This window comes from Magnolia sinica, chromosome 7, assembly GCF_029962835.1.
Source record: "Magnolia sinica isolate HGM2019 chromosome 7, MsV1, whole genome shotgun sequence".
Lineage (NCBI taxonomy): Eukaryota > Viridiplantae > Streptophyta > Magnoliopsida > Magnoliales > Magnoliaceae > Magnolia > Magnolia sinica.
In genome coordinates, this window is record NC_080579.1 from 76,660,420 (window position 1) to 76,677,105 (window position 16,686).

At 43.4% G+C, this 16,686-nt stretch overlaps 1 non-coding gene across 1 annotated transcript; it reads left to right on the top strand.

The window, feature by feature from the left end:
- Positions 1-16,365: 16,365 nt before the first annotated feature.
- On the top strand, positions 16,366-16,472 carry LOC131252213 (small nucleolar RNA R71). The gene has a single exon (XR_009174245.1). It is a non-coding gene; the product is annotated as a small nucleolar RNA R71 (small nucleolar RNA).
- Positions 16,473-16,686: the final 214 nt, after the last annotated feature.

A 16,686-nucleotide genomic window follows, 5' to 3' on the forward strand; every position in this document is an offset into this window, starting at 1 on the left:
AAGTGGGAGCACGTATCCACGGATTTTATTATGGGTTTGCCGAGGACTCGGGAGCGGTCATGACGCCATCCGGGTTGTCGTGGATCACTCGACGAAGTCGACACATTTTTTACGATTCGTGCGACTTGGCCCTTGGGACCGGCTTGCGAGGTTATTCCTTGAGGAGATTGTGAGGCGCACGGCGTACCGGTCTCGATCGTTTCGACCGAGACCCGAGGTTCACGTCTCGATTGGAGGAGCTTTGAGAGCTATGGGCACGATTTGCGGCTCGATCGCGTATCATCCAGCGAGCCGATGGCGGCAAGAAAGGGTCAACCAGATCCTTGAGGATATGCTTCGGGCCTGCGTGATTGACTTCGGTGGTAGCTGGGATGAGCATCTGCGATTGGCTGAGTTCGCATACAACAACAGCTATCAGGCGACCATTGGCATGGCTCCTTTTGAGGCATTATATGGCAGACCGTACAGATCTCCGAGTTGTTGGACCGAGGTTAAAGAGCAGCGTCTCCTAGGTCCCGAGCTTGTGCAGGAGACATCAGAGGTTATTGATATCATCAGGCAGAGGATGCGCACAGCTCAGAGCTGGCAGAAGAGTGTTGCTGATCGCCGGCATCGTCCCTTGGAGTTTGATGTAGGGGACTATGTGTATCTCAAGGTCTCGCCCATGAAGGGCATAGTTAGATTTGGAGCGAAGGGCAAGCTTGCCCCGAGATTCATAGGACCTTTCGAGATCACTGAGCGCCTTGGCGCTGTGGCCTATCGGCTTGCCTTACCATCTTAGTTTTCTGGTGTCCACAACGTTTTTCACGTCTCTATGTTGAGGAAGTGTGGGTCAGACATAGTTCCTGTTATCGATTGGCAGCCGTTGGAGGTTCGTGAGGACGCTTCTTACATCGAGCAGCCAGTTCGTATCCTTGATCGGAAGGAGCAGGTCCTCCGGACCAAGGTCATCCCCTTGGTGAAGGTTCAGTGGGGTCACCATTCTGTGGATGAGGCATCTTGGGAGCGCGAGGCTGAGATTCGAGAGCGCTATCCTCATCTCTTTGATGATTGATTATATGTTGTATGTTATATGTTGTCTCTGATATTTATATAGCGATGCCCTGCTTCCTCTCCTATTATAATTTATGTTTTGTGATGATTGTTTAAATTTCGAGGACGAAATTTTTATTTGGAGGGGAGAGCTGTAAGACCCGTGTCCTAGTCCGTACTGTTCCGTTGGCTTCCGCGGTCCTTCCGGTCAAATTCCGGCAACCTTCGCACCATATCCGGTGTTTGCGCACGATCCTAAGCCCGGTCCCGCACACCGACGTCGGCTCGATCCGAAACTTATGTCTTGGCGATCGCGTCATCGTCGCGGTTCCAACGCCGTGACTTGCGCACCGAACCGATACCCAGGCAAGAAGATGCCGATCAGCGTTTATTCCGAAGAAACATCGCGCATTGCGGATTTCGAGGGAATCTCTACAATTAGTCCCATCAATCAACCATTAAATGCAACCTTATCTCAAGTACAACAACTCATCCCTCTTTCTCCACAAAGTCAAGTCTCTCTCTCTTCACCCATCCCTCTTTTACTCACTTTTCAAACAAACCCATGCTTCATTAATTACACCCATCACTCCATCACCTCATATCACTCCCATCTTCTCATTTTCTCTCTCAATTTCTCAAATCTCTCCAAGCAACCAAGCCTCTCACGTCCAACACTTCTCTCCCAAACCACAAGTGTGGTCCACCTTCCATCTTCCATCTACACCCTCCCATCTCTCATCCACACCATTAATCCCCCATCATCCACCATCCAAGGCATAGGCAAGGTGCATTTGAAGCCAAGGGATCAAGGAGGAGGCCAACGAGGTGGGTGACCCACCGTTGAAATCTTATCTTTAGGGCCCACTTACTGGTGGGACCCATTTTGTTGTATTTGATTTAATCAAGAGGGGCCCATAGTGGCGGGGTCCCTCTGTCTCACCGTATCTCTCTCTCTTTCTTTATAATGGTGTGGATCCCACCAATATGTGTTACATCTACCCCGTCCATCTACATCAGACGGTGTGGCCCACTCTATTGCAGGTGATGATCCACACCATCCATTGTTTAGATGGCCCAATGTTTTTTTTTTATATATATGTATATACATATATGTTATATAAAATATATATATAATATAATATGTATCATATATATAATATAATATATATTATATACATATATGATGGTGGGCCACATCTACGTGGGACCCACCATAGCAATCTGATCAGGAGCTTGGTCGCTGGACGTTGGAAGTGGAGTGTGTGCACTGACGTGGATGTGTACCAGCAAACACAAAAAAAAAAGGGGTTAGTAGCCTTTTTGGGGTGGGCCACCTATGTAGGTCCCACCTTGATGTATGTGCTCAATCCAATCCGTCCATCCTCCTCTCCAGCTCATTTTAGGCGTTGAGCCGAATTTGGAGGGTAATCTGATTCTCAGGTGGGCCATACCAAAAGAAATAGCGGTATCACCCTTGAAAACCACCTAGATCCCTGTATTCGCCAAAAACAGGCCGTATATTAGACTCATTTGATCGGTCTTGGACCGTGGAATCTGATGGCTGGAGTGGATTTATCCAATGTGGGCCCCATGCAAGAGTTTTTGCAAAAATATTGATTTAAAAAAAAAAAAAACAACTAAGGCGGCGGCGCCTGCCGTTTCTACTATACCAAATGAGCTCTTAACAACCCCACGTCTGGTGGGCCCCACCATGATGTGTATTTTGCACATCCACACCGTCCACTCGTTGACCATCTCCCTGGCCGTGGGCCATTCAAAAAAATCAGCCTTATACGGAACTCATGTGGGCCATACTATTTAAAATCATGTAAAGACATGTCAAAACATATAAAATCACTTGGTGGGGCCTATCTGAGTTTTGAATGTGGTTGAAACTTGGTCTGTACCGTTAATTAGATGGGACCCACATAATGGATGGGCTGGATATGGGAACCACATTTTGATGGGCCCCACGTCCACCCCATTCGGGTGGCCCTATAACGGGTTAGACGTCAAATAAACATTTTGGTGGGCTCCCTGCCCGGGCGACCTGATCAGCAGGTTATATGAAAAATAAACATTTCAGTGGCCCCTCGTCCACACGACCTATCAATGGATTGTACGGAAAACAAACATTACAGTGGGCCCTATCCAGGCCCACGTGATCTTATGAATAGATTAGATGATAAATAAATATTATAATGGGCTCTACCCTGGTCCATATGACCCTATGAACAGTTGGGTGGAAAATAAACATTATGTTGGGCCTTAGATGGGTAGAAAATAAAAATTATATTGGGCCTTAGGCTGGGTGGAAAATGAGCATTTTGGTGGGCCCCACTTATGTAAGAATGGTAAACCACACCCTTTATTAGTGTGGGCTCCATCATAATGTATGTGTTTCATCCAACTGTCCAACTATTTTGGAAACAATTTAAGGCCCATTATGGAGGCCCATCTTCATGCATTAGTGGTCCTTGTTGAGGCCCACCTTGATTTGTACTAGACCCATATTAAGAGGCCCATTGAGGCCCACCTTAATATAGATATGGGGCTCATGTTATGTAGCCCATTTGATGTATATGGGTCTTTGGGTCAAGGCCCAATTAGACGTACAAAAGGCCCATTACAATATGTGATTCATGGGAGGCCATTCCTTGGGAGCAATGTCGGTTGGATGTCCACATTGAATGGATAATGTTGGTTAAATGTCCGCATTATAACTCTCCCTAAGGCCCACTGATAGGCCCATCATTATGGAAGTAGGCCGTCTAGGGCCATCTCCATTATACCTAAAGCCCATCTCTTTATACATGTTTAGTATAGATCCATGATTCATGATCATTCGTACCATATGTATGCCTGATGTGAGGAGTGACCGATCATAGCATATACTTTTGGATAGACTGTTTATGGGCTCCCTGATAGGCGGAGTTGCCTCATATAAGTGCATGGTATATACGGGGCTATTGATAGTGTGATTCATGCACTTGCATTTGTGTGATTGTAGTTACTATATGCCCTAGCCACATCAGGGCCATAGCCGCCCCAGACACATCGTGGATGGCAGGATTGAATCCCGAAAATATTTGGGTCTAGCAGACGGGCGCCATAGATGGCCCTGGGTGAAAATTCCTCAACCCGATGGTACCAGAGGATGACTCCAATGTCGAGACCGAGTGGATATACGAGCGCATGAGGGCCGAATACCAGGAGGCCGCGTCTCCCACTGTGTCGTGGTCGGTTGGAAAGGGGTGTGGCCTTACTCGCCCGAGGGTAGGGGGCAATACTAGGCTAAGTTTGACCAGCTCGCGAATGGGTCCGCTATCGACGTGCCGGATAGGTATTGGCAGACTATTGGTCAGGCGGATAGTGAGGTTTCTTACGCTCACTTGGGATGCGGCTAGGAGAGCGACAGTGCCATTTGGAGTGTATTGAACCCCGGTGATTATCCAGAATGAGAACTGTACTGATACATGATGAGGATTGGCATGCTTGAGTTGCATCTCGCATCGTATGGCTGTGTTATGGCCGATAGCATTCATATCTCGCACCGCATAGCCTTGGTACGGCTGATTGCATTCATGTGCTCATTACCATGATTCCGCATCACTCTGACCTTGCATTTTGAGCACGTTTATATTGCGCACACACTTACACCACCCTCTAAGCTTTCCATAAGCTTATGCACGATTGATGCGTGCAGGTGACGCCAGACAGCATGACCTTGGGGCGTGCAGCCGAGCTTCTGGAGTTTTGTTTCTTTTATTACATTGTATTTCCCCTTTCTGTCGTACTGTACTAAAAAGTTTTTGATCATAGTGGATTTTGTGGTGGTGTTCTTGTGGTTATTGTTTGTGGGTTATGCTTTTTTATGCTCATTATGAATCAAACTGATGACTTGAAATCCTCCTTGTAGTATCCCAGGATCGGAACCTGGTGAATGGGTGCCGGGACCCGAAAATGGGGTTCTACGGAGGCTGTCGGCGCCGGATTCGGCGATCGGGAATTTTGTGAGCCCGGTTTCCGAGTTCGGGGCGTGACAGGTAAAGGTAACGAGTAACTCACTTAAATGTGGTGGAGAAAGGTTTCCTTAAAACATTCATAATCAGTGTGGGAATTCCCACTGATTTCAGTAGAAACCAATGTGGGAATTAAATTCATTGATTTCCATTATGCATAAACCCAAAAAAAATAGACTTGGGTCAACTTGATCCTGTTAAAACATGAAAACCAAATATTTAAGCAGAAAATGCACATAAATTGGTAAAAAGTGAAAATTTTAATCACTATAAAAACTAGAAAGTCGATATCACTTACATGCAAACTAAACTGTGAAAAACAAAAACACCAAAAATACAAAAAAATAGTAACCAAGTTCCTTTCTTACATTAAAAGGAAAAGGAGAGGCTGCCATGCATGCTGCCCTGTTGAAAACCCAAGTTCCTTTCTTGCATTAAATTGGAAAGAGTTGGGGCACAAGCTACTACCAGCAATACTTTTCCAAAGGCTCCTAATCTTTGCTTATTAAATAGGTGCAAACAAACAGCAAAAAAATGCATTTCCATTTAGGTCTTATTCAGTTAGTGCAAATCAAGGAAGAAAAGCAAAACAAACATGCAACATAGGCAAGAGGTAAACTACATCAGCCAAACCCTTTGCACTTGTTTGTTTTGCAAAATTTAAGTCTTAGAAAATGCTTTCCCTTTGTATTTGAAACTGTTTGGATTGCAATCTCACAAAATAAAACATTTTTCCTCCAAAATTGTCATTGAAAACATCACATCAAAAACAAACTCGTTTCCTTCATTTGAGCTTTTGGAAAAAGAAATAAAATATATAGGGGGTACTCCTTTATCGAGGGAAATGCAAAGGCAAACAGTTTGCCACAACATCATCCACTTCCCAAGCAAGTGTAAACATATTGTCAGCATAAATCGAATGCCTCTCCTATTTTAGGGGTCATTTGGATGGTGGTTAATGATTTACTAATAAATCATTTACAATGTTTGAATAGCCTGAAATTGGTATTAAAAATAATAACAATAAATAAATAAATAATTGAAATCTACCTCATAGGCTTTCATTCAAAAAAATAAAGCCACTGCCCTCTCCTCATTTACTAGTAAATGAAAACTCACCTTTTTAGTGGTAAATGAGAAGGGGGCTTTGTTAATAAATCATTTACAAGTAGAGAATAATTGCAAAGATCAAAGCAAAACCAATCTAATGAAAGAGATAATATGACATTCAACAAAAAATGCACAACATAGTCAAATTTTCAATACACAAATCATTGCACAATCAATGGATTCTAAACAATGCCAGCCATCCAAACGATTGGACTTCTTATCCAAACAGATGCACACATTCTTCACACCACAGCCCATCGATGGTGAGGCCTGCCAAACAGACAGTCTAGATCACCAAATATGCCCTCTAAATGTAGCAATACTTGCCAAACCAAAACGCAGATGCATGCATGCAAATGTAGTTTACTATATTATCAAGACTTCTCTAAATTCCTCATCCATAAATTAATAATTAAAAAAAAACTTTAAAATTAAAAACATTTTAGAAAAGAGAGATGAAATAACATGGTACCTCAAATGCGTAAACAAAGAAGCAGCTGCTATCCTTGATTTCGGAAACTGCCAACCTGACCACGCCCTCGACGAAACCCTAACCACACATCATGATGGGGCCCACAATCTCCAAGCAATTGTGGCCCACCAATGCATGCACCTGATCTACCATACTCAAACTCCCCTGCCCAGGCACCGCCCCCCGCCTTATCTTCCGTGATGAAGAACCGCTGCGGCATTCCCCAGGAAGGCCCTTCGTCTCTCCAGCAACCGCCTCTTCTGGATCAATCTTCGTCGTTCGATTATTGCAGGCCGCAATTGGCAAGAGGAGGACGCCGAATTCAATACGGAAGTCAACGACATCCGAGCTGGAGGGAGAGGGGAGGGTTCGAGAGTGGAGATGGAGAGAGAGAGAGAGAGAGAGAGAGAGAGATCGAGCGGAGAGAGAGAGGCAGAGAGAGAGGGAGAGGCGTAGACAGAGAGAGAAGGAGAGATGGAGGGATAGGGAGTGGTTAGGGCCAGCTCCCTAACCCCTCTTTGTATCGGACGCGGATGAGTAGCGAGACTCGCTATTGAAGTGACATCACCAAGTTATGTGGGCCCCACCATGATGTATGTTTTGTATCCACACCGTTCATACATTTTTAGAGATCATTTTAGGGTATTAACCAAAGAATGATGCAGATCCAAGGCTGGAGTGGACCCCACCACAGAAAACAATGGGGAGAGTGATGCCTACCATTGAAACCTTCCAAAGGTCCATCATGATTTTTTTTTTTTTGAGATCCAACCTGTTCATGTGTTAGCGAAGACATGGAAGAAGGGAAAACACAAATATCAGCTTGATCTGAAACTTTTGTGGACCTTAGAACTTTTTAATGGTGGGCATCACTCTCCCTACTGTTTTCTGTGGTGGGATCCACTTGAGATTTTGATCTGACTCATTCTTTGGATCATCCCCTAATATGATCTCTCTAAGTAGATGGATGGCATGGATACAAAACATACAACATGGTTGGGCCCACAGAATTTAGTGACGTCACCTGACTAGCAAGTCTCTGTACTCAACCTGTCAATAGCTAATCCACGTCCCAATGGAAATGGGGTGGGTGACGTCAACAAGTCCTGTGGGTCCCATCATGAGGTATGTGTTATATCCAAATCGTCTGTCCGTATGAGGAGCTCGTCGTAACGCTTGAGATGAAAAATAAGATAAATCTAACTATCAAGTGGACCACACGATCAAAAGCAGTGAGGGATTGAATGTCTACCATTGAAACCCTTTTGGGGGTGACAGAAGTTTTGGATCAATAAGAAATTTCTTATGGTGGGCCCTATGAAAATTTTAACAGTGGACTGCCTAATTTTTGGGACCATGTCCTAAAATGAGCTGGAGAAAAAAGATGGATAGGATGGATATTGTTCACTCCCCAAGTATAGGGTTGTGATGTAGTAATAAACTCGGTAAGACCGAGGTCGAATCCACAGGGACTGATACCTATACGTTATCTGAAACCAAGTAGAACTAGAACTAGACTAAGATGTGATCTAAACCAAATAGAGTTTAGGGAATAATTGCAGAATAATTATCTAAAACTTTAAGGAATTCAGAGTAAGGAAACTGGGGATTCAGAGGATCCACTTGTAGGGATCAGGGAGATCTTATGCCTGTATTAAGATTTATGGAAATCAAACTGACTTAATCTGGTTTTCAAGAGATGAGAGGTATATGAATTAGAATGGATTCCATCATCTAACCATGCCCAGGAGACAAAGCAAACAACAGGATTAAACTAATTACTAAACAATCAACAATTTATGAAGATCAGGAAGGTACTGTCATCCTACCATGCCCAGGAGACGATGGTGAACAACAGGGCCTCCTGACGTCATAAACATCAAAAGAGAAAAAGAGATATTCAAAGCCATTGCAAACCCATTGTAATTTCAGTCACAACAGACCATTAAAGACTGAGAAAATATTCTTTTAATAATCAACTCAAAACCAAGCTCAGTTCATAAATTTAAATGAAAAGCAGGAAATAGTGTCTCCCATCTCGCTACAGGCTTCACCTCTTAGCCCTAGCTAAGAGGATTAGCTACACATGAATGGGCTGATTAAAACAGCAAAATAAAATAAAACAGGGAAAGAAAAGAACAAGAAGGAAAGAGAGAAAAAGAACCGCTTTACGCTTCTGGTTCCTTTCTTCCTTTAATGCTAAGCCCCCACCCTGCTTGACTTCTTCTCTCACGTTCCTCCTCCAGTTGATAAAAAACCTCTGCTGCTTCCCACGTTCAGCAGCAACCACGTTCAGCTTCCCTGGTTCTCTCCAGCAGCCTTAGCAAAAGAACCAGCCGCTGCTCTCTCTCCAGCCGTGGATAGCAGAAACCACCCTCCGTTTCTCTTCCTTCGTCAAAGCCAAAAACCAGCCTGCTCGTCCACTCCTGCCACCGATGCCCTCTATGCTTTCCTCCTTCTTTCTTATAGCCCCAGAGCCTGAGAGTTGGTGGGACTTCTTACGCAGCACGGATTCGGAATTTTCTTACGTGCAACGAGTAGGGGTGTAACATGGAGCTGATTGCTTGATCTCCTCCAGTCGGCCTTCTTGAAGGTGATCAGTGGCCCTATACGGAAGGTTTGGTCGGCCAGGATCGTCAGACCGATCCCGGCCATGAGTGCAGAATGGCCCCAAATCGTCGGGTCTTGGACGCGCGCAACAGAGCTCTCCTCCTTACCGCTGTGTTGACGGTGGAGCTCACGATCGGGCTTTTCTGAGAAATCCAATCCGTCCATTGGACACTTCACGAAAATTCATTCAGATATGGTCGGGTTTGGATCGTCTTTGCTACGGTCCACCTTGATTGATCCTGCGGCGATCAACAGACGTTCAGTCATGACAAGCGCGATCTCCGGTTTCCTCTCTGGCACAGGCTTCATGGTCTAAGGCAGTACGCTCGTCCGATTCCAGTGGACGGGCCAGATCGATCATGAACATCACAATCGTGGTCCACAGACTCTAACCGCGAGGCTCTGTTCGAGCGTTTCGCATGGCGTGAAAATAGGAAACGGAGATTTCCGTCTTTTACTTGGAATCGGTCGGTCAAAGGTCCCATGACCTGTTGAATTGGTTTGGTGTGCTACTAGTGCACATGTGCACTTGCACATGTTGTTCAAGGCGGGACTCTACGTGATGCTTGTGGAAGATCCGATCTGTCCATTCCTTTTCTCATCTCATTTAAGCTATCTAGGTCCAGTTTGAAGAATATCCAGATCTCAGGTGCAACCAAAGTCAATGGTTTATGGGATGATCTAACTGTTGAGCCACTTTCACAAGGATCCCATGGATGAAAATCGACGTGTATGGTTAATTCATGATCATCAGGCCTCATATAAAGTTTGGAGCCAATCAGATGGTGGGAACCCCGTGATCTTGCATTATGGATGTCTTTCAGGCCTGTTTGAAGTGAGTGACTGGAATTTCTCTGACCTTTGGTGTGTACATCCGTCGATCTTAGTCTCCTGGGGTCTGTCCCTTGCCTTGGTGCATTCTGAACGTTAATTCCATATTTTTAGCATCCCGATCCAGTCCCAGCTTGTAATTCCACCTTGCAACAGAAACATGATTAAAATGAGCTATTAAACGGTACCATGTTCATAAATCTAGGCAACAACTGGGTCTGATATGCAATATTTAACCCTTAACACAACCCCCAACCAGCATTTTGCTAGTCCCGAGCAAAATATGCGAAAAGTAAGTTGAGAATTACAAAACAATTTATAAACTCGAGTGATTTTTGTAGAGTAATCCAGATATGAGAATTTTTAGATTCATGACTGTTGGATATTACTTTCTCCTAGACTCCAGCGCACGGTAAACTTCATATCAAGTTCAAAGTATTATTCCATTAATTAGAAAAATTTTAACCATTGAGATCTATGAATGTATAGTCTAATCTCGACTTGTCAACATTAAGATTCACCTTGATATTTAGAAAAAAAAAATATCATTGGTAACAACTAAGAGAATTCACGATAACTCAACTTGGCTTACACATTATTTTTTTATTCTTTTAATTTTTTTTTTTGATTTTTTCATTCGAAGGAACGCCAAGAAGAGGGATCAGATCCTCACCTATAGGGAGCAAACCTAAGGTAAAGACTGTACACCCAACTTTTTCACATATCATTCATGGGGAATCGAATCCTCACCTATAGGGAGCAAACCTATGGTAAAGACTGTTTGCCCAATCCATTCAATTTCTTAGGTTGGTTCCTTTCATGTTTAGTGATTACCAAGTTAATCCTTTAATATCGAAGTGAAACCTTCATATGCAAGCGAGATGTGTCCTGCGAATTCATGACTCAACCAATGTTCACAATTCTAATAATGGATTAACAATTCAAACTTGGCTGGAAATTTAATAGATAACTGAATCCAAGAGTCATGAAGTACCAACATCACGCATCAAAATCACTTTGACTTCATTAGAAATCCTAAAAAAAAATTAAAATTTTTCACAACTTTTGCTCAAGACCAAGAAAACACTGATTAGGAAACCTAATCTCCCACCCCCAACCTAAAATCTACATTGTCCTCAATGTAAAAGAAATAAGCATGCGATGCACATGGGACAAAATAAGTAAATGAGAAGTGATGGAAAGACAATACCTGGATGAAATAATCAAGAGGCTTTCCAAAGATATCTACGTAAGAGCGGGTCAGCACAAGAGAGAAACCAGCAGAAGTAAAATAAAATAACAAAAATGCAATCCTACCTATACCACTTTCGTAGGTGCTCTCGATTGCATTTAGCGTATACAACAAGCCTTTAAACCCCTAGGCTACCCCTAGTGGACGAGTTGTAGTCTCGTGAGGGTTTGCAGTAATGTTACCCACAAACATTAAACTGACTAATGATAAAAATGACATGAAATGAAGAACTGGGTTGCCTCCCAGGAGCGCTAAGTTTACTGTCTTCAGCCAGACAAATAAAGCAACTACCCTAGTCCTAAGAAAACAGGAAACCTACCTATACCTCCATCAGACTAGGAGATCAATCCTGGTAAACAGGATCAGCCAGAGGCATGGACATGTCCTCTGAATCAAATTTGGTTTCAATCGATGTCCATTGACTTTAAACTCCTTGCCATTGTCGGGATCTCTTATCTTAACGGCCCCATATGGAAAAACAGTGACAACAATGTAAGGGCCGGTCCAACGAGATCGAAGCTTACCCGGAAAGAGATGTAATCGAGAATTGTACAAAAGGACCTTCTGATCAGGCGTGAATGATTTTTGCAAAATGTGTTGGTCATGAAATGCTTTCATCTTGTCCTTGTAAATTCTTGAATTATTGTATGTATCATTCCGGATTTCCTCGAGTTCATTCAGTTGAAGTTTGCGTAGTGAGCCAGCGTTGTCCAGATTGAAATTTAGATTTTTGATCGCCCAGTACGCTTTATGTTCCAGCTCCACAGGCAAGTGACAAGCCTTCCCATAGACAAGTCTAAAGGGAGACATTCCAATAGGGGTTTTAAATGCAGTACGGTATGCCCATAAGGCATCGGTCAATCGAATTGACCAATCCTTACGATCCGAGTTAACCGTTTTCTCCAAAATGTGTTTGATCTCCCTATTGAAAATCTCAGCTTGTCCACTTGTCTGTGGATGGTATGGGGTGCTCACCTTATGAGAGATACCGTATTTCTTCATTAAGCTCTCAAATGGTTTATTACAAAAGTGTGAGCCCCCATCACTAATGATGGTTCGAGGCGTTCCGAATCGAGAAAGGATGTTTTCTTTTAGGAATTTAATGACCGTGCGATGGTCATTCTTTCGACACGGAATCGCTTTGACCCATTTAGTGACATAATCCACGGTGAGCAAAATATACAGATTTCCAAATGATTGGGGGAATGGTCCCATGAAATCGATGCCCCGGCAATCAAATGCTTCAATGATAATGATGGGATTCAAAGGCATCATATTTCGACGGGACAATGCTCCCAATTTCTGACAACGCTCACAAGCTTTGCAAAACTCATGAGTGTCCCTAAACATAGTGGGCCAAAAAGCCACATCAGAATCTTGGCCGTGGTCTTTTTAGCAGAAAAGTGACCACCACAGCCTGAGAGTGACAGAAGGAGGTGGGTAATATTTCGTCGTACACATCTCCTTAGAATTTGGTCCGGCAATATTTAAATAAATAAGGATCATCCCAGAAAAAGTTGCGCACCTCGGTGAAAAATTTCTTCTTATCTTGCGCAGTCCACTGTGTCGGTATGGCACCTGTAGCAAGATAATTAGCAATATCAGCGAACCAAGGTGAATGGGAAACTCGAAACAGTTGTTCATCAGGGAACATGTCGTTGATATGAGTCGCCTCAAGGGAATCAGAGGTATTAAGGCGAGAAAGGTGATCAGCCACTACGTTCTCTACTCCCTTTTTATCTTTAATTTCCAAATCAAATTCTTGGAGTAGAAGGATCCATCGTATCAAACGGGGCTTAGGATCATTCTTAGAAAGAAGATACTTAAGTGCCGCATGATCTGTGTAGATAATGATTTTGGATCCGATCAAGTAGGACCTAAATTTGTCCAAGGCGAACACTACAGCTAAAAGTTCCTTTTCTGTAGTCGAGTAGTTCACCTGGGTAAATTTTAAAGTTCTACTTGCGTAATGAATGACGTAGGGCCTCTTATCTTTTCTCTGGCCTAGGACCGCCCCAAGAGCATAATCAGAAGCGTCGCACATAAGCTCAAAAGGAAGGCTCCAGTCGGGTGGCTGTATGATAGGTGCAGTGGTTAACGTGCCCTTAAGCTTGGTGAAAGCTTCCTGGCACTGCTCACTCCACTCGTACGGAGCATCCTTTTGAAGAAGATTACATAAAGGACGAGAGAGGAGACTAAAGTCCTTTATGAATCACCTGTAAAATCCTGCGTGTCCTAAGAAGGATCGCACGTCTCTGATGTTCTTGGGTGGAGGTAGGTTAGAGATAAGATCGATTTTTGCCTTATCTACCTCGATTCCTTTGGACGAGATGATATGCCCAAGGACAATTCCCTTCTGAACCATGAAATGGCACTTCTCCCAATTAAGTACTAAGTTCTTTTCTTCACATCTTTTCAGCACACATTTAAGACTTTCCAAGCACTTGCTGAAAGATGGACCGTAAACAGAGAAATCATCCATGAAGACCTCTAGATATTTCCCCACTATATCAGAAAAGATACTAAGCATGCATCGCTGAAAGGTGGCAGGGGCATTACATAACCCGAATGACATCCTTCGATAGGCAAAGGTGCCGTAGGGACATGTAAATGTGGTCTTTTCCTGGTCTTCAGGGGCTATCTCTATCTGGTTGTAGCCCGAATACCCGTCAAGAAAACTGTAATAGGAATGACCAGCTAACCTTTCCAGGATCTGATCAATGAATGGTAAAGGAAAGTGGTCTTTTCTCGTGACGGTATTCAACTTCCTGTAGTCAATGCACATTCTCCAACCAGTAGTGACTCTAGTTGGCACGAGTTCATTATTAGCATTGGCTACGATGGTGATTCCTGACTTCTTAGGGACTACTTGAGTTGGACTCACCCATTGACTATCAGATATAGGGTATATAATACCCACGTCCAGTAGTTTAAGAACCTTGGCTTTAACCACTTCCTTCATGTTTGGATTTAGTCTACGTTGTGGTTGCCGAGCGGTTTTTGCATTATCCTCAAGATATATGTGGTGAGTACAAATCGAGGGATCGATTCCTTTAAGGTCCGCTATCGTCCATCCCAGGGCTCCTTTATGCTCAATGAGAGTAGATATAAGCATACTCTCCTGTTCTTTCTCCAGGTGGGCAGAGATCACCACCGGGTATGTCTCATCTTGACCCAAATATGCATATTTCAAATCAGAGGGCAAAGGTTTTAGGTCAAGCTTCGGCGGCTTGAGGTTAGACGGTAGAGGCACTACATCAGTTTGTGGTAATTCTTCAAATTGTGGCCTCCATCGGTTAACTTCAAGTATCGGTGCAGTATCAAGCAAGGCGCACGTCTCCCTAATCATGTCATCATCAAAATCATTGGAGTGGACCAGGCACGCCTCTAGATGGTCGGAGGATAAGGTCAGAGGTGTCGTATCTTCCACGAAAGAGTCAATCATGTTAATGTTGTGGAAATCATCATCATCCTCTGAGTTGCTGCCGTTATTGAAAAAAATGTTTGACTCCAATGTCAAATTTCCAAAAGACATAGTCATGATACCATTCCTGCAATTGATAATTGCATTTGACGTGGCAAGGAATGGGCGACCAAGAATGACAGGAATCTGAGTGCTCATGTTATTGATGGGTTCGGTGTCCAGGATGATAAAATCTACAGGGTAGTAAAATCTATCGACCTAGACTAACACATCCTCAATTATCCCTCTTGGTACACGAACAGAGCGATCAGCAAGTTGTAGTGTGGTTAGGGTGGGTTTTAATTCACCCAAACCTAACTGTTTGTATACCGAGTAGGGAATCAAATTGACGCTCGCTCCTAAGTCAAGAAGTGCGTGATCAATTCGATGGTTCCCGATTACACATGATATGGTTAGGCTACCGGGATCCTTGAATTTCTGTGGCACGTCTTGCTTCAGGATGGCACTCACTTTCTCAGTCAAGAAGATTTTCTTTTGAATAATTTTCCATCTTTTGGTCGTGCATAAGTCTTTCAGGAATTTGGCATATGAAGGTATCTGTTTAACGACATCAAGTAGAGGAATGTTGACTTTCACCTGTTTCAACACCTCTAGGATATCCTGAGAGTTAGAGAGAGGTTTTGGTGAAACCAACCGCTAGGGGAATGGAGCAACTGGCTTCTCTAGAAGTTCCGGTTCTACTTTTTGTGGGGTATCACTGGATCCATCATTGTTGTCCTCTTTTGGTTCTTGAGGCTTTTCGGGCCTAACCAGAAGAGTTTTATCAATGATCTTCCCACTCCTAAGAGTGGTGATGGATTTAGCATGCCCCATTTGATTTGAAGAGCTGGGATCATTACTCTCGTATTGCGGTTTAGGATTGGGGAGAGGTTGTGCAGGAAGCATCCCGTTTTCTATAACCGTCATACGAGAGTCTATCTTTTGCATAAAATCTGTAATTCCCCGCATTGCCTGAGCCAGCTCTTGTATGGGATTTTGAACCGTTTCCTCTTGAGGTTTCACTTGATTTGGATTTTGATTGAAGAAACCTGGAGGAGTAGCCGTCTATCCATTCCTCCAACTAAAGTTTGGATGATTTTTTCAGCCAGGGTTGTATGTATTGGAGTTAGGTCCAGTAAAAGGTCTTTGATAGTTATTTACGGCACTGGCTTGTTCATTCAACACTCCTCGAAAGACAGGTATTGTAGGACAGTTTTCAGTTGTGTGAATGTTGCAATCACAGATGCCGCAAACAATTTCATTGACCTTATCCTTCTTTCCTTCCATGGCCTCAACTTTTCTTATGAGCGTAGTCACTTTACACTTGAGATCATCCTCTTCTTTCAAGAGATATAATCCACCTTTCTCCTTTAATTGAGTCGGCCTAGATGTGGTGTTCGCCATTGGGTAATAGTCCCATGATTGTGTTTTTTCAGCGAGACTATCGAGGTAATCCCATACCTCGTCAACATCTTTGTTGATGAACTCTCCATTACACATTGTCTCGACCATTTGGCGCATGGAAGATGTCAGTCCATCGTAGAAAAAATTTGTAATGCGCCACGTTTCAAATCCGTGTTGTGGGCATGAACTGACCAAATCTTTGAACCTTTCCCAACATTGGAAGAATGTTTCATCTTCCTTTTGGGCAAAGTTCATGATTGCTTTTCTGAGGGTAATCGTTTTATGATGTGGGAAGAATTTTTTTATGAATTCCCTCTGCATGTCGTTCCATGTGCCAATGGATCTAGGACGCAGTGAATGTAACCACGTCTTAGCTTTCTCTTTTAAGGAAAAAGGAAAGAGTTTCAGCCTAACTGTATCCTCAGATACATTAGGAAAACATAATGTAGCCATAATCTCATCGAACTCTTTCAAATGTAAATATGGG